Source organism: Balaenoptera acutorostrata, chromosome 2, assembly GCF_949987535.1.
Source record: "Balaenoptera acutorostrata chromosome 2, mBalAcu1.1, whole genome shotgun sequence".
NCBI classification, from domain to species: Eukaryota; Metazoa; Chordata; class Mammalia; order Artiodactyla; family Balaenopteridae; genus Balaenoptera; species Balaenoptera acutorostrata.
The window spans coordinates 104,688,591-104,711,520 of NC_080065.1; the positions used below are offsets into that span (position 1 = coordinate 104,688,591).

Consider the following 22,930-nt stretch of genomic DNA (forward strand, 5'->3'; position numbering starts at 1 on the left):
GGGGAAGTACTAAGGTTCAGTAATTAAACATAAGAAGTACATAACTAGTGAGTTTGGGGGAAAAGAGATTGTTTTCTGGGATAATCACACATAGGTGACAAGCTAAAAATGGCATAAAGTCCATTGAAATTGGTTACATAAAATTACAAGGTATCTGAGGCATCTGCATTCGAGACAATATTCTCCTCCAGTTAAGGTATGGAAAATTAGACATAGGGCATTTCCAAGTAATGTAGTCAATACTACTGTAGTATTAAGTGGACAGGAAGTCCTGCTTTTAAACTGAAATTGTTCCTATTAGCTTTAATAACTGATGTGAGCACTTTTAAAGTCTGGATAGCCATTAAGGATTCATTTCCACAATATGCCTCCATTTAATGTGAAATCAGATGGAAGGTGTCCCAAACAACTGTTCACTTTCTTTTTTTTCTTTTTTTTTCAGTTATTCATTAATTAATTTTATTTTTTGTTCCACCTGTTGAATGTGCTCTTTAAAAAGACTTTGTATGTTCCATTGTTCAGTGAATTATTCTATAAATTTCAGGTATGTCCTGCTGGTTGATATTTTATTCACATCTTTTATATCCTTAGTAATTTTCTGCAGAAATTTCAACTATAATGTGGATTTGTCTCATTTTGTTTGCAGATTTTTTGCAGTTTTTGCTTCATAGATTTATGAATCTCTGGTACTAGGTTCACAGGGATTCAGAATTGACACTTTTATTTTTATGAAATTCCCCTTCTCATCTTTGTCAATATTCCTGGTTGTGAGGACTTCTCTGTATATTTTCCCATTCTCTTACTGTTGGACTATCTGTAACTCCATATTTAAAATGCACTTCCTCCAGATGATATAAAATTGGATTTAGCTCTTAAATCCAGTGTAATATTCTTTGGCTTTTTTTAAGAAAGTTTAGAGCATTTATAATTAATCTAATGATTTACATGGTTGTTTCTAAGTATACCATCCAGCTATTTGTTTTCAATTTGTCCCATACGTATACTTTTTTGAGTTTTATGGTTTTATTAACACGAATACAATGTGCACACAAGCTGCCTCTTCATTTTCTTCGCTGTGCAGCCTGGCATTGGGATTGGTGACTGACAGCTGGCTAGGCTGCTCTTTCCACAATGGCTCTGGGTTCTTAGAGGAGACGATGTGAGAAATCACAGCCCAGTAATATATGTTCCACATCAGCAGCATTTCAAGCTCCTTGACACTGTGGACAGAGACTTTCAGAAGTCACTGGTCAGCAAGTGCTTTGTTTTCTTGTTGTTCCAGTAACCAAAGTTGGACATCAAAATCTGGCCCCTGAATCTCCTGCGCACCCTACTGTCATGCCCCTGGGCTTCTGCCAGTTCTGCTTAATTATGACATATCGGTCTGACTGGTGCTGGATGGATTTGTTGGTTCTCTTTTTGATCTTTGGCTTCATGAGAGGTCTGAGGGTGGCCATGATACTGAGGAGGACGTGTCCCATATATTTTTTGTTCTCCGTCCCTGCATTCTTTATGACTGTTTAAATATTTTCAATATTCAATTTTTCTTTACCATGGTCTTACTAGTTATAACTTTTACGTTTATGCAGTAGGAGCTCTAGGGTTTGCAATATGCATCTTATCACAGTCTTTCTTCAAGTAATGTTATGCCTCTTGAGTTTTAATGTAAGAAATGTATAACAGTATATTTCTATTATGCCCTCCTCTTATTTATACTTTATTGTCAAATAATCTGCATCTTCATATGTCATAAACCCCACAAATATATCATTATTTTATAATTTAAACAATAAAATACACTTTAAAGAAATTTAAAAATGAAGGAATTTTAAAAAAATTTACCTACATAGTGACTATTCACAGTATTTTTTATTTCTTAGTAAAACTCTAGTTTACTCTTTCTTCAGCCTGAAGAAATTTACTATAAATTTTCTTCTTGTGCAGATCTTTGGGTGATGAATTCTCCAAGTTTTTCTTTTCCTGAACATATTTTTATTTTAGCTTCATTTCTGAAGAATATTTTTTCTGGATATAGAATTTTAGGTTGACAGACTTTTTTAAAACATTTTAAAGATGTTGTTCTAAAATATTCTGGTTTGCATTGTTTCTGATAAAAAGTCTACAACTTTCTTATGGTTATTCCCCTGCATTTAATCTCTCTTTTCTCTGGCTGCTTTTAAAATTTTCTCTTTAACAATGATTTTATAAAATTTGAATTATGTGCCTTTGCTTTTCTTTTTCTTGATTAGAATTTTTTGAGCTTCTAGGACATGCAGCCTTATAATTTTGAACAAATTTGGAAAATATTAGCCATTATTTATTCAATTCCTGTAAACGTCCTTCCTGGAACTCTAATAACACTATTGTTAGAGTTCTTAGTACCATCCCATATTTCACCAAAGCTAAATATATCTGTATGGATAATTTCTATTGTTATGTCTTTAAGCTCACTGATATTTTTTCTGTGGTGTTTAATCTGCACATAACGTATTTTGGGTTCTAGACATTCTATTTTGTTCCTTTTAATATATGGAATTTCTGTCCTCACTATGTTCATGTTTACATCAACCCTTGAATGATCTGGACATTTCCCTTTTCCCAGTGCTGAGGCACCTGAATTAAAGTTCAGGGGTCACCTAGGTAAAGTACAGGGGAATTACTGTTATACATTTGTCACAGTGAAAAATGATCTTTCATCATAGGCCTCTCTTCCAGTCAGTGGGTTCATGGTCTGAGAATCAGATCACATCTGGAATCTAGGAAAAAAACATTGTGGGCAGCTTTTTAATGGGCAGCTTCCCTCTGCCTCCTTATCATTTATTTTTATTTATTTTGATTGTACATATTATGCAAAATGCTTGCTTGCTGCATATTCAGATTTCTGTAAGGACTAACATATCCTGTTAACCATTTCTATATCTCACTGTGAGTCAAGCTTCCTCATCTGCCACACAGATCTTGTTGCTCGTTGTGATCATTGCACTTACCTTGCTTTTGATTGCTAAGCACTACCATCTCCTCTTTGTTATTTTGAGATGCAATCAAATGAATTGCTATCAGGATTCCCAGTCCTAAAACAGCATCTTTTACTGTCATTCATAGCCTAGAGAGAACAGCCATCCCTGAGCTCCTAAACAATTTTTGTTCCCCTTTCACCAGTTACTTGCTTAGTACTGTCACCTGGCATGTCCTCTAGGCCTTCGCATGAAATACTGTCAGCTGTTTATCCAGCTTTATGTAATATATCCTACCTACCTCTCTTTCTGAATCTTGGAATCCTTTTTCCATCATCAGCCCTGATAACTCCGACATTCCTACCTAATTTATTTTGTGTCACTATTTTTTTTTACATGTTTCTAATAGCTATCCTAGGAGAGAATAGCATGATCTCCCACTGTAGATGCCAGAGTGTTAAATTCTATTTCACAGGACTATCTCCCATATTGATAAACTCCCCCATCCCCAACTTTCTTTTTTGTTCTCTTCCCCTTCATTCAGCATCCTCAACATATACAATCCTGTGCATCTACTCTTGTCTCCTCATGGTATATTGGTACATATTAGCCAAATCCTGCAGCAACGGCAGCACATGGTTTTCCTCATTCCTTAGCAAGCCTAATAGTTCTCCATATGGATGTTCTGGGATTTGTGCTGGTACTATCTTAGATCGGGTTTCCTGAAAATGGGGCTTTTTAATGGGAAAGTTAATGGACAATGCTCTTAGGAAGTTCACCTGGAAGAATGTGAGAAAGGCAGAATCTGGCAGAAGGAGAAGCTGAATCACAATGTACAGTTGACCCTCGAACAATGAGAGAGTTGTTGAACAACCCTCCACACAGTTGAAGATCTGAGTATAACTTATAATTGGCCCTCCTTCTATGTGGTTCCTCCTTATACACAGTTCTGCATCCATGGATTCAGCAACTGCAGATCGTATAGTACTGTAGTACAGTAATGACCTATTTCTGGATCTCAGTGCTGGTTACACAGTATGTTTAGTGTAAGAAAATCCACTGAGTTTTAAATTAACAATAGATGGAAATTAATGCAGCATATTGTAATTCAGTGAGTTTTTTTTATGGGTTAGAGGTTTAGAAAAAAGTTTTTAAAAATCTTTATTAAAAGATACTTTTCAGAGCCAATTATTTTCAGAAAAAAAAGTTTTCTTAAATGAAAATAAAGATGAAAAGACAAAACTTTAAATACTCTAAAAAATTTCCCCAGAGTTGGATTTTTTCAGTTTATATAATGCAATCTGCTTAAGCTGATCTATTCTAAACAGTCTTTCACCACTGTGACAGTCCAAAGTTAACAACTTTTATTTATATATGTAAGGTCCTTCCAGGGTACATTTGAATCATCAAAGACAGACAAAGATGTGTTTAATTTCATTTAAGTCTATTTGGTTAAATTTTCTCTCTTTGAACATCAGTAGAGCCATGTGTGATATCTAATGGAAAATATTTCAGATTATTTGCTTAAGCAGATGGTCATGTGTGAGTCTATCGTCTATTATTTATATTTTAAAGTCATTTAATTTTAGAACTATATAATTTTGTTCTCTATTTTCTTCCTTCCTTCTTAGGTGTATACCTAATACATAGATGGATTACAAAAGTATAGGAACTAGAATGTTTATAACATCACTGTTTATAATAGGCCAAAACTGCCAACTACACTATTAATGCTTATCAGCACTAGAAGGGATAAATAAACTGTGGTATATGTCCATAATCGTAGTATGTAACAATGAGAATAAAAATCAAAATCCACGTACAACAATATAAATGAAACTCACAGACATATCAATTGAAAGAAGTTCAATTATTCATGAAATACTCATGAATTCAAAGTTCAATTATTCATGGCTGAATAATATTCTGATGTGTGTGTGTGTGTATCACAATTTGTTTATCCATTTAGCTGTCAACACTTAGGTTGTTTCCATGTCTTGACTATGAAATAATGCTGCAATGACCATGACACTGCAGATGTCTCTTCAACATAATGATTTTGTTCTCTTTGGATATACACCCAGAAATGGAATTGCTGGATCATATGGCAGTTCTATTTTTAATTACTTGAGGAACCTCCAAACTGTTTTTCATAGTGACTATATTAAAACACTTCCTGATGTGAAATTCCTATACACTAGCAATGAAAGATCAGAAAGAGAAATTAAGGAAACAATCCCATTTACCATTGCGACAAAAAGAATAAAATACCCAGGAATAAATACCTAAGGAGGCAAAAGACCTGTACTCAGAAAACTATAAGATACTGATGAAAGAAATCAAAAATGACACAAACAGAAGGAGAGATATACCATGTTCTTGGAATGGAAGAATCAATATTGTCATAATAACTATACTACTAAAAGCAATCTACAGATTCAATGCAATCCCTATCAAATTACCAGTGGCATTTTTCACAGAATTAGAACAAAAAATTTTACAATTTGTATGGAAACACAAAAGACCCTGAATAGCCAAAGCAATCTTGAAAAAGAAGAAACGGAGCTGGAGGAATCAGACTCCCTGACTTCAGACTATACTACAAAGCTACAGTAATCAAGACAATATGGTACTGGCACAAAAACAGAAACATAGATCAATGGAACAAGATAGAAAGCCCAGAAATAAACCCACGCACGTATGGTCAACTAATCTATGACAAAGGAGGCAAAGATATACAATGGAGAAAAGACAGTCTCTTCAATAAGTGGTGCTGGGAAAACTGGACAGCTACATGTAAAAGAATGAAATTACAACACTGCCTAACACCATACACAAAAATTAACTCAAAATGGATTCGAGACCTAAATGTAAGACCGCACACTATAAAACTCTTAGAGGAAAACATAGGAAGAACACTCTTTGACATAAATCACAGCAAGATCTTTTTTGATCCACCTCCTAGAGTAATGGAAATACAAACAAAAATAAACAAATGGGACCTAACGAAACTTCAAAGCTTTTGCACAGCAAAGGAAACCATAAACAAGACGAAAAGACAACCCTCAGAGTGGGAGAAAATATTTGCAAACGAATCAACGGACAAAGGATTAATCTCCAAAATATATAAACAGCTCATGCAGCTCAATATTAGAGAAACAAACAACCCAATCCAAAAATGGGCAGAAGACCTAAATAGACATTTCTCCAAAGAACACATACAGATGGCCAAGAAGCACATGAAAAGATGCTCAACATCACTAATTATTAGAGAAATGCAAATCAAAACTACAATGAGGTATCACCTCACACCAGTTAGAATGGGCATCATCAGAAAATCTACAAACAACAAACGCTGGAGAGGGTGTGGAGAAAAGGGAACCCTCTTGCACTGTTGGTGGGAATGTAAATTGATAAAGCCACTATGGAGAACAATATGGAGGTTCCTTAAAAAACTAAAAATAGAATTACCATATGACCCGGCAATCCCACTACTGGGCATATACCCAGAGAAAACCGTAATTCAAAAAGACGCATGCACCCCAATGGTCATTGCAGCACTATTTACAATAGCCAGGTCATGGAAGCAACCCAGATGCCCATCGACAGATGAATGGATAAAGAAGATGTGGCACATATATACAATGGAATATTACTCAGCCATAAACAGAAATGAAATGGAGGTATTTGTAATGAGGTGGATGGAGTTAGAGTCTGTCATACAGAGTGAAGTAAGTCAGAAAGAGAAAAACAAATACAGTATGCTAACACATATATATGGAATCTAAGGGAAAAAAAAAAAAAGGCCATGAAGAAGATAGTGGCAAGACGGGAATAAAGACACAGACCTACTAGAGAATGGACTTGAGGATATGGGGAGGGGGTGGGATGAGATGTGACAGGGTGCGGGAGTGTCATGGACATATATACACTACCAAATGTAAAATAGATAGCTAGTGGGAAGCAGCCGCATAGCACAGGGAGATCAGCTCGGTGCTTTGTGACCACCTAGAGGGGTGGGATGGGGAGGGTGGGAGGGAGGGAGATGCAAGAGGGAAGAGATATGGGAACATATTGTATATGTATAATTGATTTACTTGGTTATAAAGCAGAAGCTAACACACCATTGTAAGGCAATTATACTTCAATAAAGATGTTTAAAAAAAAAAAAAAACCCAAAAACACGCATGCACCCCAATGTTCATTGCAGCACTATTTACAATAGCCAGGTCATGGAAGCGACCCAGATGCCCATCAACGGACGAATGGATAAAGAAGATGTGGTACATATATACAATGGAATATTACTCACCCATAAAAAGGAACGAAATTGAGTCATTTGTTGAGACGTGGAGGGATCTAGAGACTGTCATACAGAGTGAAGTAAGTCAGAAAGAGAAAAACAAATATCGTATATTAACGCATGTATGTGGAACCTAGAAAAATGGTACAGATGAGCCGCTTTGCAGGGCAGAAGTTGAGACACAGATGTAGAGAACAGACATATGGACACCAAGGGGGGAAAACTGTGGTGGGGTGGGGATGGTGGTGTGCTGAATTGGGCGATTGGGATTGACATGTATACACTGATTTGTATAAAATTGATGACTAATAAGAACCTGCAGTATAAAAAAACAAACAAAACAATACTAAACTTTCATGGGGTTAACTGTATGGAAGTATGTTAATATAAATGTTTCAGACATTACGTGAAATTTCCAAAAATCTTGTATGTTCTGGTATAATGTCATAATTCATAATTCTAGTTATTACTTTAAAACTTATATCTCAGAAAAAACTAAATTTCCTTATCAATTGCACTATTATGAAGTTTCATCAAATCTTTAACCATGGTCCTTTTGAAGTCTTTTGTCAGTTACAGACACTTCTGGGTGTACTCTGATGCTTTTGCAAATATGTTCCTATAAAAGGGTTTCATCTCCAAGGAATTCATAGAAAAGACTCTGACAAGTACAGGTTTCTCATAACTGACTGTACTGCTGAACTGAATGAATAAGCATTTTCAGAACTCTAATGAAAAACTGATGAACTCATAAAAGTGTTAACAAAAGATCAAGATGAAAAAGAAAATTAATTACATTGGACTGAGTGAACTGATGAGGATGATTATAATTTTAGTGATTTTCTGCTTGAAATTAAAAAAAAAAAATCCCACAAGGACTCAGAGGCAAAGAATATAGAAATCAATTTTCACTGCAAAGTAAAGGAGCTGTTACAGTGGAGGATTACTGGACTGAATGTCAATATTATGACATAGTCTGAGTGTGTTTCGTATTTGGTAATTGCAATCATTGTTGCTTTTGTTGTGGTCATCCATTTACAATGCTTGGTGTCAGTCTATTTATCTCTTGTCAAAATAAAATACAGTGTGCCTGTGTTGAAAAAAAAAAAAAAAAGAAAGGCAAACTCATAGAAACCGAGAGTATAAAAGTGGTTGCCAGTGGCTGGTGGTGGGGGAAATAGGGAGAGGTTGGTAAAAGTAAAAGGGTATAAATTTTCAGCTATGAGATGAATAAGGCCTGAGGATCTGATGTAAAACGTGGTGACTCTAGTTAATAGCACTGTAGAGTGTAATTGAAATTTGCTGAGAGTAGAGCTTAAATGTTCTCCCACACACAGAAAAGGTAAATATGTGAGGTGATGGATATGGTAATTAACTCACTGGGGGAGTCATTCCACAATGTATATGTATATCAAATCAGCACGTATGCTTTAAGTATCTTACGATTTTATTTCTCAACTAGACCTCCGTAAGGCTGAGGTGGAAAAGAAGAACAGACACACGGGAGGAAGCCACAGGTGAGTGGGGGAGGAGCCTCCCAGGCAGAGTCCAAAGGTGCTCTAGGTAGAGGCCTAGAGGGTTTTGAGATAAGACGTGAGAGATAACGAAGGCATCAGCCATGCAAAGAGCCAGGGCAGAGGGAACAGCGTGAGGTGTGTTCAAGGAACAGAGAGGGTCCAACCAGGAGAGCAGCGTGGGCAGCTCTTGGTGGGGATCCTCCTCTGCCCTCTCCCCTTGGGCGGAAAGACTCGCTCCCTCTCCAGAGTGTCCTCACTGACGGAGCTCCAGCCACATTAAATAACAGTTAGTCTAGTAAGAAAGACAGTAGTTTAATATCCCCAGCAACCGCTCAGTGCCTGGAGCTTAGCAGGTGTCTGTAAGATGAGTGTTTGTTGACTGACTGACTGATGGACTGACTGGTAGACGGCAGGCTACTTCTATCTGACTACAGACAGCCTAAGAGGAACAATGTCTGGCTCTAGCTTTACTCTCTGCTCTTGATATTTTCCCTTGTGAGAGCCTATTCCCCTGAGGCAGAAAGCAGCCAAGACACCAGCATATTCCTCCCTTTGAGCGTCCTGCCCGTGGCTGGAGGAAAGGCAGCAGGTGTACGCACTCCTGTGTGGAGTTCCTCTCCTGCCCAAAGCGGCAGTCATGACCCCACCTCAGTCCTGCCCTTGTTCCAGGGTTTTCTGCCTTTTCCGGTCCTACCAGCCCTCAAACCGCCAGCTCCTGCCCCTTCCCTGCCTCTTACTGGTGACCAGCTTTTACTGCACAGAGGAGGCAGAAGCCACTGGAGGGAAGCCCACAGCCCCTCTCCCGCCCCCTCCTCTGCGCTCTGCCTCAGTCCCCTCTCCCTCTGGTACCGGAGAGGGACCTCCGGCCCGGGTCCCCATCTCCTCTCTCAGTGCTTAACACACCAGCAACTCTCCCCTCTCCACTGCAACCTTCCACCGCCACACAAACATGGTCTTATTTCTTCTCTTTAAAAGACAACGACCCTCTCCTAGCCCACTTCCCTCCCAGCTGTTGCCCCATTTCTCCTCCCCTCTGCAGCCCCGTCCTCGAAAAGCTGCGTGTAATTCTGTGAGGGAACGAAACCGCCCGCCTCGGCCCGGCACGACGATGACCACTTGCCTGAGGCGTCTCACAACAGGAGGTCCCGACACGGAACACGGTGCTGCCGAGGAAAACTAACCAGCAGGACTCGGGAGGGGCCAGAAGACGGCGGAGACGACCAACCTCGCAGAGCCCTTCGCACTGGAATCCATCTTGGCTGAGAGATGCGCGCGCCACCCGGAAGGACCCTGAGGCCGACTACAGGCCAAGCGAGGTGATGGGCCGGAGGCAACCCGGAAACTAACCCCGTTACCGTGAAGCCCGAGACTGCGAGGCACGTGGCAGAGCAGTCCGCCTGGGTTCCCTAACCCTGCTGCTCTCCGCCCGGCGCTCCTTCCCAATAAAGCCTCTTGCTGTGTCAGCAATTTAAAAAAAAAAAAAAGTCACAAGACCTATATAAATTATTTAGAGTTAAGCATATGTAAAAGTAAATATAACTAACAAACTGAGTATGACCAATTAAACTCTGCCCAACCCAAGGATTAAAAAGACTGTTCTTACTTTATGAGAACAGACCCTCTTCTTAAGTAGCAGATCAGAAAGTGAGAGTGAATCAAAGAAACACAGCATTTGAAAAGTCAGCTAGTCCAAGCCTCTTGATCACGCATACAGAAGCTGAAGCCCACATAGGGTGAGTTACTTGGTAAAGGGCCCAATGTCCTGACTCAAGGACTAGCATTTTTCACTAATTCATAAGACACAATCAAACTCAGTACCTTGGAAAGAGATGGGAAAAAATGAAGAAATCAATCATAGAGTTACTCATCTTTAAGGAGAGAAATAGCCATGACAAAATTACAGGTATTGAGGGAAAATTGAAGTGCAGAGTTTAAAATGTCAATAATCCACAGGGAAACGGGAGACTATTTAAAATATTAATATTAAATCCCTATCTAAAAGACATTAAAAGATCTCCAATCAAAATGTTAATTTTAGAATAGATATGGTATGATACAATTTATAAATCAAAAATACTTAGAAGAAACACAATCTGGTTAACAGGTAAAGTCACAAGGCAATTGCAGGAGAAAAAGAGTATCTTTCTCGAAATGTCCATCAATAGGGGAATAATTATATTATGATTTGTCACTAGAAGTAAATAAATAACATTGGCCTAAAAACTGGGATAGACCTACAGCAAAGATTTATACTAAATCTCTATATTAAAGACATCAAAATATCTCCAATCAAAATGTTAATTTTAGAATAGATATGGTATGATATAATTTATAAATAAAAAATCTCTGTAAAGCTATAAATCACATATAAAGCACCTACATATGTAAATTCATGGACCAAAAGTCTTGAAATCAGACAGCTAGTGATCAATAATCTCTACAAAAGGAAATAGTCTTGACAGTGGGGTTGGGGGGTTATGAAGGGAAAATTTTATTGTACTTTTATACATTGTACCCTTTGACATAATTGTTTTTTTAAATTAATTTATTGATTTTTGGCTGCTTTGGGTCTTTGTTGCTGCTAGCGGGCATTCTCTAGTTGCAGTGAGCGGGGGGTACTCTTCACTGTGGTGCACGGGCTTCCCATTGCAGTGGCTTCTCTTGTTGCAGAGCACAAGCTCTAGGCATGCAGGCTTCAGTAGTTGTGGCACGGGGGCTCAGTAGTTTTGGCATGGGGGTTCTAGAGCGCAGGCTCAGTAGCTGTGGTGCACGGGCTTAGTTGCTCTGCGGCATGTGGGATCTTCCCAGACCAGGGCTCCAACCCATGTCCCCTGCATTTGCAGGCAGATTCTTAACCACTGCGCCACCAGGGAAGCCCAATAATTCAGTTTTTTTATAAAGAGAATATTCCTAATATTATTCCTAATTTTTAAAAATATATAGTTGGATAACACTATGAAAAATTAAATGATATATTTTTTATTATTTCTCTTTGCTCCCTGGATTTTTTTCCCCCATCCAGTCAGCTAGGCACTCTGAGTTCACTGCATTAGGAAGGTAAAGACTCAGCAGAAATGAGGGAGAAAAAAAGAAACTTCTCAGCTTTGGAATGTTAAAAACGGAGGCCACAGTAGAACAGGTGAGAATTCTGTGAACAAAATATAAATCTCATCTCAAATGTAAAAAGTATTCTCTGCACTAGGAGGCAGGAGAGGGAGGGAGGGAAGGACTGAAGGAGGGAGATCAGTGTGGCCAGGGACATGGAAACTGTGCTTGAGGACGACATGCCCAGGAAGAGAATCAGAATCTGGAGGAGATCCAGCCTGCACGTGATCATTGCCTCCAGCCAGCACCCCCATCTCAGACCTCGGGCAATTCACAGAGTGAGTGGGAGTAAGTCACGAGGGCCACGCACATAGTCTGTGTGGCAAGGGTTGTGGCCATTCCCTATTTGTGAGAAGTCCCCAGCAATTTCCAGGCCTCCTTCTGGAAAATGCTGGTGGACGTCCCTAGTGCTTATGTGAAAGCTTGTTCACGAACCCTGAAAGATACAGATGTAGATGACTGATAGATAGATGCATAGAGAGATAAATGTAATTAAATGAAACATCCAGGAAAGGTTTGGAAAATGCCCTTTATTGCCTATGATATTTAGACTGTCATATGATGTTAGACTGAGTGCTGGGCCCTTCATCCTCCTTCAGACCACTGGCACTCTGTCTGCTACTACTATCCCGAGGGTCCTTTCTTCTCCCTGGAAGGGATAAAACAAATGAGGCAGAAAAGGAAGAGACAAGAAGCACTATAAGCTGTGCTGGTCGGGGTTACCCTCCAGCGTTGCCTTAAAGCTCAGAGCCACACACACCACAGTGAGCTTGGCTCCAGATCAACTACCGCACAACGAAGCTTCTGGAACATTTCCATATCTCGGGGGACCTCATTTCCACCTGACTCCCTTTCACATTTCCCTTTGTCCCAGAAGGCTAGGTACACTGGTCAGGGTGAGATCTCAGCTCAGGCCACAGGCTCTCAGACCTCAAACTTCTGCTCCTGCGAGGCCCCCTGTCCTCTCTTCAGACCACCCCTGGCTCTCTCTGCCGAGAAGGAGATGCTGGCAGTACGTCCTCTTAGAGCTGAGGTCCATCATGCAGACCCTGAGAAAACTCCTAGTCAAAACGCTCCACATTCTTGTTTAAGTCAACAGAGGTCAATTCCTTTGGAAGTGCTGGGTGTGTCCCAAGTTGATGCAACTGCAGAGCCATTAGATAAACCAGCACATCTCTGTGGCCCCTTCCCTTACACTCCTCTGGGCCCTCGTGACATAGGCTCAGAAGACTGTGCCAGCCTCAAGCCTTACCTCTTCCAACAGAAGGCCACACCGTCTTCTAGGATCTTGTCCCATGAATCTCAGTTGCTGTGTGGAAATCAAAAGAGAGAAAAACACTTCTTCGCTAAAGAGAATTTCCTGTGGAAGCTGAAAAGCTCAGGATCAATTCCCACTTACAGTCATGACTTTATTATTACATGACTGGGCCAGAAGCACGGGAGCCGGTTATCTCCCCTTCAGTTCCCCCTGAGGTGCTAAAGCCCCCAACTCTCCCTTATGGAAGCATGAGTCTGGGGTGGAGAGACGGGACTGGCTCGGAGAAGGTACAGCTCCCTCCGCAGCCCCAGCCCCTGCTCACTTCCTGTCCTTCGGAGAATGTAACACGCAGCCTGGACATTGGCTCCACGGTCTCCTCGGGCTGAGGTCTTCCCCCGTGGGCTGCTCCTCCTCATTCTCCTTTGCTCCTTGCTTCTCCTCCTCCTCTCCTCCTCCTCCGCCTCCTCCTCGGTGGTGCTCTCGGATTCCACATCGCCCATCATCTGGGCCATGGTGAGATGAAAGACATGGCAGCTGAAGCCCTCCTGGACGCCGTACCGCACGTGCTGCCGGAGGATCTCCAAGGTGGGGAACACCCGGCAGCAGGCCATGCACCTGAAGCCGGCCTCCATGGTCACCAGCCAGTCCGGTGTCTTGGCCCTGGGTCTCTCCTGGACTGCAGCTGACCCTGATGGGCTGTATGGCTCTGCCCTTTCCTCACACTCTTTCTCCTCCCCAGTGGGCTCAGTGTCAGACAGGCGGTTTCTGGTGGACACAGCAGAGCGGGGAGAACCTACCCGCACATCCTCAGGAAGGGTCACTTCTTCTATCCTCAGCCGCTTTTCTAGCAACCCCAAGGGTTTCTCTGTCTCCCAGGAGACAGCTACACCCTTGATCGTTTTCACCCGCATGTAGTATATTTTCATGCCTCTTTCCTCTTTGTTTGTATACAGAGAGGTCTTACTGAATGAAGGGGATGAGAAGGCGACACACTGTAGTGGGGGAGCGGTCTCCCCTTCTTCCTGAACCCGGGCTAGGGCTGCTCTAGGCCGGGGAGTGTCTCGATGTAATCTCCAGATTCCTGGGAAAGGAAATTAAAAACATAATAACATGCGTGGGCCATGCTGGAAGCTGAGGGAGCAGGTGTGGTAGATGAGAGAGGGACATTTGCATGACGTAGCTGTGTCATGAGCTTGGTGTCTGTTGGCCGTAGGATGGAGTGGTGTATCTGGTGTCATCTGTGGGCTTTTCATCTGCGTGTGGGGGGATACTGGAGCGGTGGCTATATACACGGGTGTGGAGTATGGTGGTGAGGGCTGTGGTATGTGAGGGATGTGGGAGGATGCGTGTACTATGAGGAGTGTGAGTTTGGGAATATCGGTGGTGCATTACTTGTGGAATGGGGGTGTAGGAGAGGAGCACTGTGGATCACGTGCTTGGGGTTTACGTGTGCACTGAGAATGGCTGTGCCTGGAGAGCGGATGTATGTGTGAGCTGGGTGGACCTCAGCTGGATGGTCCTGCTCTCAGGCTGGAGGTCTATGATGAAGAACTCTGTCCTTCTCAGGAAGCAAAGGCAAAGGCAAACCCTACATTTTCCTCTGAAGATGCTTAATCTGGTCCCTCTGCCCTCCACCTCAAGCCCAGACCTTTCCGGCCCCTGCTCCTTAACTTCCCCACCATGGTGGTACCAGGATTCACACGCCCCCAGACTCAGCTGAGATCCACGCCCTCGTACAGCTCAGCCATCCTGCTCAGGCTCCTCCACAGAGCCCTCAGCGCCTCTGATGACCCTGGGTTTCCTCTCAGCCTCCCTGGGATCTGTGTGCCTCCTGCCTCCCAGCCAAGCAGCCCCTCACCTGAGGAGCCCCGCGCCCTTACCACCACGGATGAGCTTGCGTGGAGAAGAAGCACGGAAGTATTCAGAGGCAGAGGGGACCTCCCCTGCCCCTGGGCTGCAGCCTTGGGCCACCACAGGAGATCCAAGCTGAGGGGGATCCTCTTGTGACTTCGAGATTCCTGAGGGAGGAATGAAAGGCTCAGGGTGGGTTCCTCAATCCTCTGTCCACAAATATTTACTGACGGTCTGACACGTGTCAGGTGCAGTGAATACACACAGTTGAGAGTGTGGTTCCCAGTGGATACTCCAGTATTTAATTAAAATCAATACTTATTCTGTCAGTGTCTTGTGGGTAATGTGGGCCTAGGTGACGACTGTGAGTATGTGTGAAGAGTGAGTGATGTGTATCACTTAAGTCTGTGGTAAGTGTGGGGTTGGCGTGGGGAGCACAGTGCAGATGTGTGTATCTGTATCTGTGGCCTCTGTGTGCATGATTTCTGTTCACAAGTCAGGAATTCTGGGACATGTAACTTTTCCTCATCACACGGTGTGGCTTGTATTTATGGTGTGTGTTCATTCATTCATTCACCAAGGTTCAGTAAGCAGCTACTCCTATGTATCCGGCACTCTTCCATTGTTCTAGTCTCTGGTAATGCTGCACATTCTAGTAGAGGAAGACAAACACTAAACAACAATACAATAAATATATAACACATCAGCTGGCGGTAAGTATATAAGGGTTGCCAGACTTAGCAAACAAATATACAGGGCACCCGGTTAAATTTCAATTTCAGATAAACCCAGAATAATTTTGTAGTGTAAGTATTCCCATGCAGTATTTGGTCTTACTTATTTTTCGTGTAAGTATGGACCATACAATATTTGGGACATACTCATACTGAAAAATTACTTGTTGTTTATCTGGAATTCAAATTTAACTGGACAGCCCAAATTTTATCTGGCAGCCCTGACATGGGTTAGTGAGACTGTGCTTTACTGTGGTTTGTACAAAGCGGGTCTGGCATCACTAAAGAATGTGTTAGAAGTGTGGTGTGTATGACATGTGACTGGTTCTTACAGAGGTATTTAGAGATAGCTGAAGTTAGCTGTGTTTGCGAGAGTTGAGGAGATACATATATATATATAGTGTATGTCATATATATATAGTGTGTGTGTCTATATACATATCTCATCTCCAGCGTTTGGTGTTGGAGGAGAGGATTGTGACACAGGTGGGTTGTATGAGAACGTAGTACAGGAGTGATGCGTGTATATACCTACATGTGCTGTGTGTGGTTTAATAAGGAAGTTATATGTGGGGTGTGTGATATATTTGCTGTATCAGAGTGTACATGGGTGTATGAGTTACTGCCTCATAAAACACCCCTAACAAGAATTCTGTACACACTCTTACATACACCGAGTGTCACCCAGGTCCAGGCAGGGTGACAAGAACTTTACCATGCAGACTTTATATCTGATGAGCACTCTACCCCCATTCATCCCGCTCTTCTCTCCACTACCACACACACACACACACACACTCACACTCACACACACACACACTGGAACATAGAGAAAAATATTCTGAATGGTGAGACAGGGGCAGTCATTGCCTTCCCCAGCCTTTCCCAGCCACTGCCTGAAAATCTGCCTGCTATCTAGACCTCCACTCCCAGGGCCCATCCTAGTCTCCAGGACCCTAGGCCTGGTAGGAGCTACTGGGCTCTAATCTGGGGCAGAGGCCTCCAGCTGGAAGTCTGGGGTAGGCTCCACTCTGCCCCACTTCCTCACGTGACCACCCCTCTCCCAGGGCAAGCTACTCGCCTACGTTTAAGGCACGCAGGCACCACGTGGCCCGTGGCTCTCAGAGCTCCCCGCAGGACCCTGAGGACATCTCTCACCCCCGCCCATGCGGGCTCAGTCTCTGGAAAGCCCTTCCCTTCCCTTGATCTCCTTTGGGAAATTCTTCTTGTCGAAGGAATAAAACCTCCTTGCCTTCAATGACACCATCCCTAGACAAACAATCTCCTTTCGAACTGCATTCCACTTCTCAAGATACTTTTCAACAAGGCCTTCAACTCATGGGGCTTCTCTTTCCACTTTGGCAAAAGGGGCCAAGCAGCTCATGGGTCTCTCTCAGCATCCTTGCATCCTTCACACCCCCCACCTCATGACCCCAGGGGAAGATCAAAGAGAATAAGAGAGAACTCGGGGACTGAGAAAAGCTGCACCTCTAGGTCTGTGCAAGCAGGATGCAGCCTGCTGTGAGTCCGACAAAGCTCCAGGCCCGGCAGCCCCAGGAGAGGGTCCTCAGACCAGCGGAGCTGACCTCCCATCTCCCAAGGGCACCTGGCCGTTCTGTGCCGTCTCACACCACAGGGACCCTCCGCGTGGATACGGCAGCATCAGTGAGACAAGGTCTCTCGCACCCTGCTTCACAGGTGACGCGTTCTCAGTCCCCCCCTTCCTAGAGAAGGCTCAGTTTCGCAGAAACCCATGTGCCCCAGACAAGTTGCCCCCCACATACCTCCTCCCTTCTCGGCAGTTTCCTGGGACTCTTCACTTTCCAGATGTTTCCTCTTTTGTCGCCGTCTCATCGTACCAACTGGAAGATTCCCTTAGAAGATGCCTCACGTCCAACTCCTCCTCTTCCCTACAGGTTGGCCCTTCTTGGCTTTTGGGAAATCCGTTGAAATGATTCAATACAAATAAAAATAGTCAAGTCTCCTAAATGGCTGAACAACTTGGACCACTTAGTGAACAAGCAGTACTGCTTAGTGCTCACCAGGGCTGTTATGTTTCAAAGGTTGCCAGGCCTACAGCAGAATTCTCTAACCTCAGTGATGACATCAGAGCATTCTGTGGACCTAGGTTCAACAGTCTCTGCAACAGCACAGACCCCATTTTCAAGAACAACTCCTTTTTCCCAGCAGAACCTTTCCCATGAATTCAGCTCTCACATCTTTCAAATGTGGCAGGATACTTTGAGATGTTAATCTGTTCCTGTTCATTTTTTTCCTTTTCTTCCTTTATTTCACCCTTTCCCTTCTGCATTCAAGTGGGTAGCAGACCCTATGTTCACTGGCCAGTGGAAGAGCCCGGCAGGGCATAGCAGAAATAACATGCTGATCATCTTGGCTTTTATTTCTAAAATCGCAAACTCCATGGAAAAGAGAGGATACTTGAGCAGAAACATAACCGAAGCAGGTTTTTGAAATTAGGTACTGTCTTGTTTCCCTACTGGAGTGTTGAAATGTGCTAATTAAGTCAGAGAGAGATGTCTGTAAATCCTGGAGGAGAAAAGGCCTCTCAAGTGTGGCTGGAGGGGTAAATGGAGCAAAAATTCCAAAAGGAGATGGCTGTAGTGTGCATACAAGCAGAATCATGGCAACCTGCCCCACGCATGGCACAGGAGACACCAAACCTAAAGGAGGCACGGCCCCCGAGCTGATGGGCATCTACACTTCCAACTGTGGGCTCCAGTCAACAATGATCATGCTTCCACCCACTCCCTCAAAACCTTGGCCCTGTATGACTTTCAAATAGGGATGGCGGAAATCCAAACAGGACACCAGCAGGATCAAGGCTTCAAATACAAATTACATGGAGTTATAAAAAAATTTTCGTACTATTTCTTGCACACCTCTGCTTGTGGGCTGTAATTTATACCAGTTATAAGTGGCAATGCATCTGGATCCTCCTGATTCCACTCTAGAATTAGAGACACCTCATTTTGAGGTAGTGGCCAGGATCCAGTGGGAAGATTGGTGCACGGGATGAGGTAGCCTCCCAGAAGTCACTGCTTTCATTAGAAATACCACATGGACTGAGGCGGGTCCCAATTTGAAAAGGCACTGCAGAATGACTTAAAGTTTCAGGCACCGAGAGAGTGAAGAGAGGACAACTTCAGCCTTGTGAGGGTTTGCTGATGAGATTCAATCTTCCTGCTTCTTGGAAAATCCCTAGAAAAGAAGGGACAAGGAGGATTTTTTTTCTTAATTTTTTTGTGGTAGAAATTTTCAAACATACACAAAGTAAAGAGAATGATATAAAAGGAATGCAGCACCATTTACCCATCACCCAGTTTCAACAATTATCAAAAGTCTGCCATTCTTCTTCTGCTACACACACACACACACAAACACACTCACTCACTTGCACACTTTCAGTTCTTTGTGTATTTATTTTGGTTTAGGAGTTTGGGGAGGGTGGGGGAAGTGCTGTTTTTTATTGTAAATCTCAGACATTATGTCATTTCTCCTTACATGCCACAGTATTTACCTCCAACAGATAAAAACTTGTTTCTAACATAACATCATTATCTCACCCAACAAATTTAATCATCATTTCTTTTACCACAATAACTAAGCCATACTCAATTGCCTCCAAATGTGTTTAAATGTCTTTTTTATACATGATCTATTGAAATCAAGATCTAAAGAAGGTCCACGCCTTGCAATATGTCCATGTGTCTTTTAGTCTACAACAGCTCTCCCTCCCTTTGATTTGGCACCGATTTATTGAAGAAACTAAGTAATTTATGCTGTAGAATTTTCCACAGGAGTCTGTTGATTGTATTCCTGTGATGTCATTTAAGATGTTCCCTATTACCTCTATTTCCTTATAAACAGGTAGTTATAGCTAGAGAATTAATTAGATTTAGATTCGATTTCATGTTACTACAAGATTATTTTATAAGTGATGCTGTGTACCTTCCTATTGCTTTGCAACAGTAAGTACAAAAAGTTGTCCAGTTTTTAATGAAGTTAAGATTGATCAGTGAGCTCACGTACTGTCACCTTGGTCCCTCCATCCATAATGATGAGGAACCACAATGCTCCTCACCAACCATTCAACAAAGAGTATTAACAACCGGTGATAATCACCACTTCCTTAGGAGCTGAACTTTCATTAGAAGTTCTAATGCCGTCATTCCAAGGAGGATGATTCTTAAGGCATCTTTCTTAGACCCTGAATTTCTGAAAGAAATGAACCTCTCCTCAGAAAAGGAAAGATGATTCCAAACGTACCAGCTCAGATTCTCCAACCTAGAGCCAATGGGTTCATCACAGCAAGCCCCAGCTAGGTTGGGACATACTTTTGTCATTCCTTCATTTCTCTGTCCATTCTTCATTATAGAAACCGTTATTTAGCCCCTACTATGTGCCAGGCTCTCTAGATTCTGTACTTGAACATTTAAGAACAAAAGAGATGCAAAGAGTTTCTCTCAAGGAGCTTAATTCTAGAGGAGAAGATAGACCATTTTTTTTAAATAAGTAAAATACCTAGTAGGTTAGATATTTGCAAGTACCATGATGAAAAAGAAAACAAGCAACTGGATATGGGACTATAGGAAATAGGGCAATTTCTATGCTGAATGCGAGATCATGGAAGGCTTCACTAAAAGGGCCTCATCTCAGTAGTACCTGAGGGCAATAAGGGAGCTTAGAGCCAAGGTTACATTTTTTAGGCAAAAAGAGACTGGAGTCTGGGTCAGGGGTTGCCTGGCCTGTTTGAATACCAGGAAGAAAGCCAGTGTGGCTGAGGGAGGGAGAGAGTGGTAAGAGGGGAAGTCAGAGGGATAATGAGGAACCAAATTATATAGGGTTTTATAGGCTACTGCTAAAACTTTGGCTTTTACTCTGAGTGACATGGGAAGCTTGGAGAGTTTTAAATGAGAAATTACATGTTAAAAGATCACTCTAATTGCTTTGTTAAGAGCAGACTTTTGGGAGGCAAGGTCAGAATCAGAGAGAACAGTGGGCCTATTGCAATAAACCAGGAAAGAGATGAACCATAAAAGGAAAAATAGGTAAACTAGACATTATCAAAACTAAAATCATTTGCTACGTGAAAGATTCTTTTAAGAGTATAAGAAGTCAAGCTAGAGACTGGGAGAAAATATTTACAAATACATAGCCAACAAAGAAGTAAGTCTATAACATATAAAGAACGCTCAAACTCAACAGTAAGAAAATAAACAATTTGATTAGAAAATGGACAAGAGATATGAAGAAATGCTTCACTGAAAAGGATATACAAATCGCAAATAAGCACATGAAATGATGTTTCATATCACTAGCCATTAGGAAAATGAAAATGAAAACCATAATGAGATATCACCACTTATCTATCAGAATAGCTATGGGATTCAGGTAAAAAATTAGCTTGCTTCTCCAAACAAATTTTTCTTAGCACCTGTCAAGTCACTATGAAAGGTACAGTGAAGAAACATTTTGCTATCCACGGAAGAGCAAGTAAGTTAACACTGGAGAAAACACTTCATAAACCATACAAGCTGCACAAAGGTGAGGCGCAACAGTTACCCTCAGGAGCTGTAACTCTGAATACTTTTAACCTCAAATGGACCATGAACTTCTCTGTCCCAACCTAAGATTCTATAGCTGTTTCTCAGTAACCTCAGGGGATTGGTTCCAGGAGCCCCTGCAGACACCAAAATCCACAGATGCTCAAGTCCCTTATGTACAATGGCATAATATAGTCAGCCCTCCTTATCCACAAGTTTCGCATACGCAGACTTAACCAACCATGGATAGAAATTTTGATTCACATTTGGTTGAATCTAAGGATGTGTATTTACTGAAATAAATCCACCCATAAGGGGACCCACGCAGTTCAAACCCACGTTGTTCAAGAGTCAGCTGTAGTACCAAGTCCAATGTGGAGGGACAGGGGGTTCCCCGTATCACCAAGCCATTATCAGACACCACCTGAGTGTTGTACAAATGCAGCTCAATTCTGACACTATTTACACAAAGATAGCGTCAGATTCCACAGATTAAGGGCTCAGTCCTACAAGACTGCTCCTACCACACACACACACACACACACACACACACATTCAGACACCAGTAGCAAATAATGCAGGTTTCCATCCTTGCTTCTGACCAACCAGATGTTGCTTTCGGCTTGATTAATCCATTCACACAAAGCGGGTTCACAGAACTCAGAGAAACACTTTACTTACTAGATAACCATTTTACTTACTACATATTACAAGTTTTATATATATATAGACTCAGGAATAGCCAGATGGAAGAGATGCATAAGGTAAGGCATAGGGAAAGTGTCTAAATCTTTCATGGTCTCCGAGCATGCTACTCTCCTCATATCTCCACATGTTCACTGACTCAGAAGCAATCCAAACCCCCTCCTTTTGGGTTTTTATGGAGGCTTATTAACATAAGCATGATTGATTAAATCATTTGCCTTTGGTGAATGATTCAACCTCCAGCCCCTCTGACCTCTTCAGAGGGGTGGGAATGAAAGTTCCAACCCTCTAATCACTTGGTTGGCTCCACTAGCAACCAGCCTCCGTCCTTAGACACCTTTATTGCTCTCAGCACTTAGGAAATTCCAAGGGTTTTAGGAGCTCTGTGCCAGAAACATTGAAGACCAAATATCTATTTCCTATTATATCACACAACTGCCTTCAATTTCTACAGCACTGCCTTCAAGAGGTTGCCCAGTCCATATTTCAGTATTTCCAATGATAGGAAACAATTCCCCTCAAAGCAGCTTTGACATTTATGTATAGAACACTTAAACTTTAATTTAGGAAAAAGAAGGATCTTCCATATCCATGGGGCTTTCCCTATGCATCCCAGTGATACTCTTTGAAGACCGTATCAATCAAGAATAAGCTTGACATTTTATTGTCACAAATAATTCCTCCAAATCTCAGGGGTTTAAAACAACAAAGGTTCATTTCCCGCTCCTTGTGCATGGGCTGCACATGGGCTGGCTAGGCGTTCTGCTCTCCGCTCTCCTCATTCCTGCCCCCAGCTTGAGAAGCCACCTCTCTCAGTCATCTTTGTAGAGAGAAAGAATTCTGGAGCCTCACACTGGCAGTGTGAGTTCTGGCCCAAAAGTAACACACATCACTTCCACCCAAAATTGTTGACCACCATCTTCTTTTTAGGGAAACCAC

The 22,930-nt window shown here is 42.2% G+C and overlaps 2 pseudogenes; both read right to left on the reverse strand.

Moving 5' to 3' along the window:
• Positions 1 to 1,015: 1,015 nt before the first annotated feature.
• LOC130707154 (60S ribosomal protein L32-like) lies at positions 1,016 to 1,457 on the reverse strand (annotated as a pseudogene).
• Positions 1,458 to 13,438: 11,981 nt separating this feature from the next.
• On the reverse strand, positions 13,439 to 17,576 carry LOC130707155 (protein FAM170A-like; annotated as a pseudogene).
• Positions 17,577 to 22,930: the final 5,354 nt, after the last annotated feature.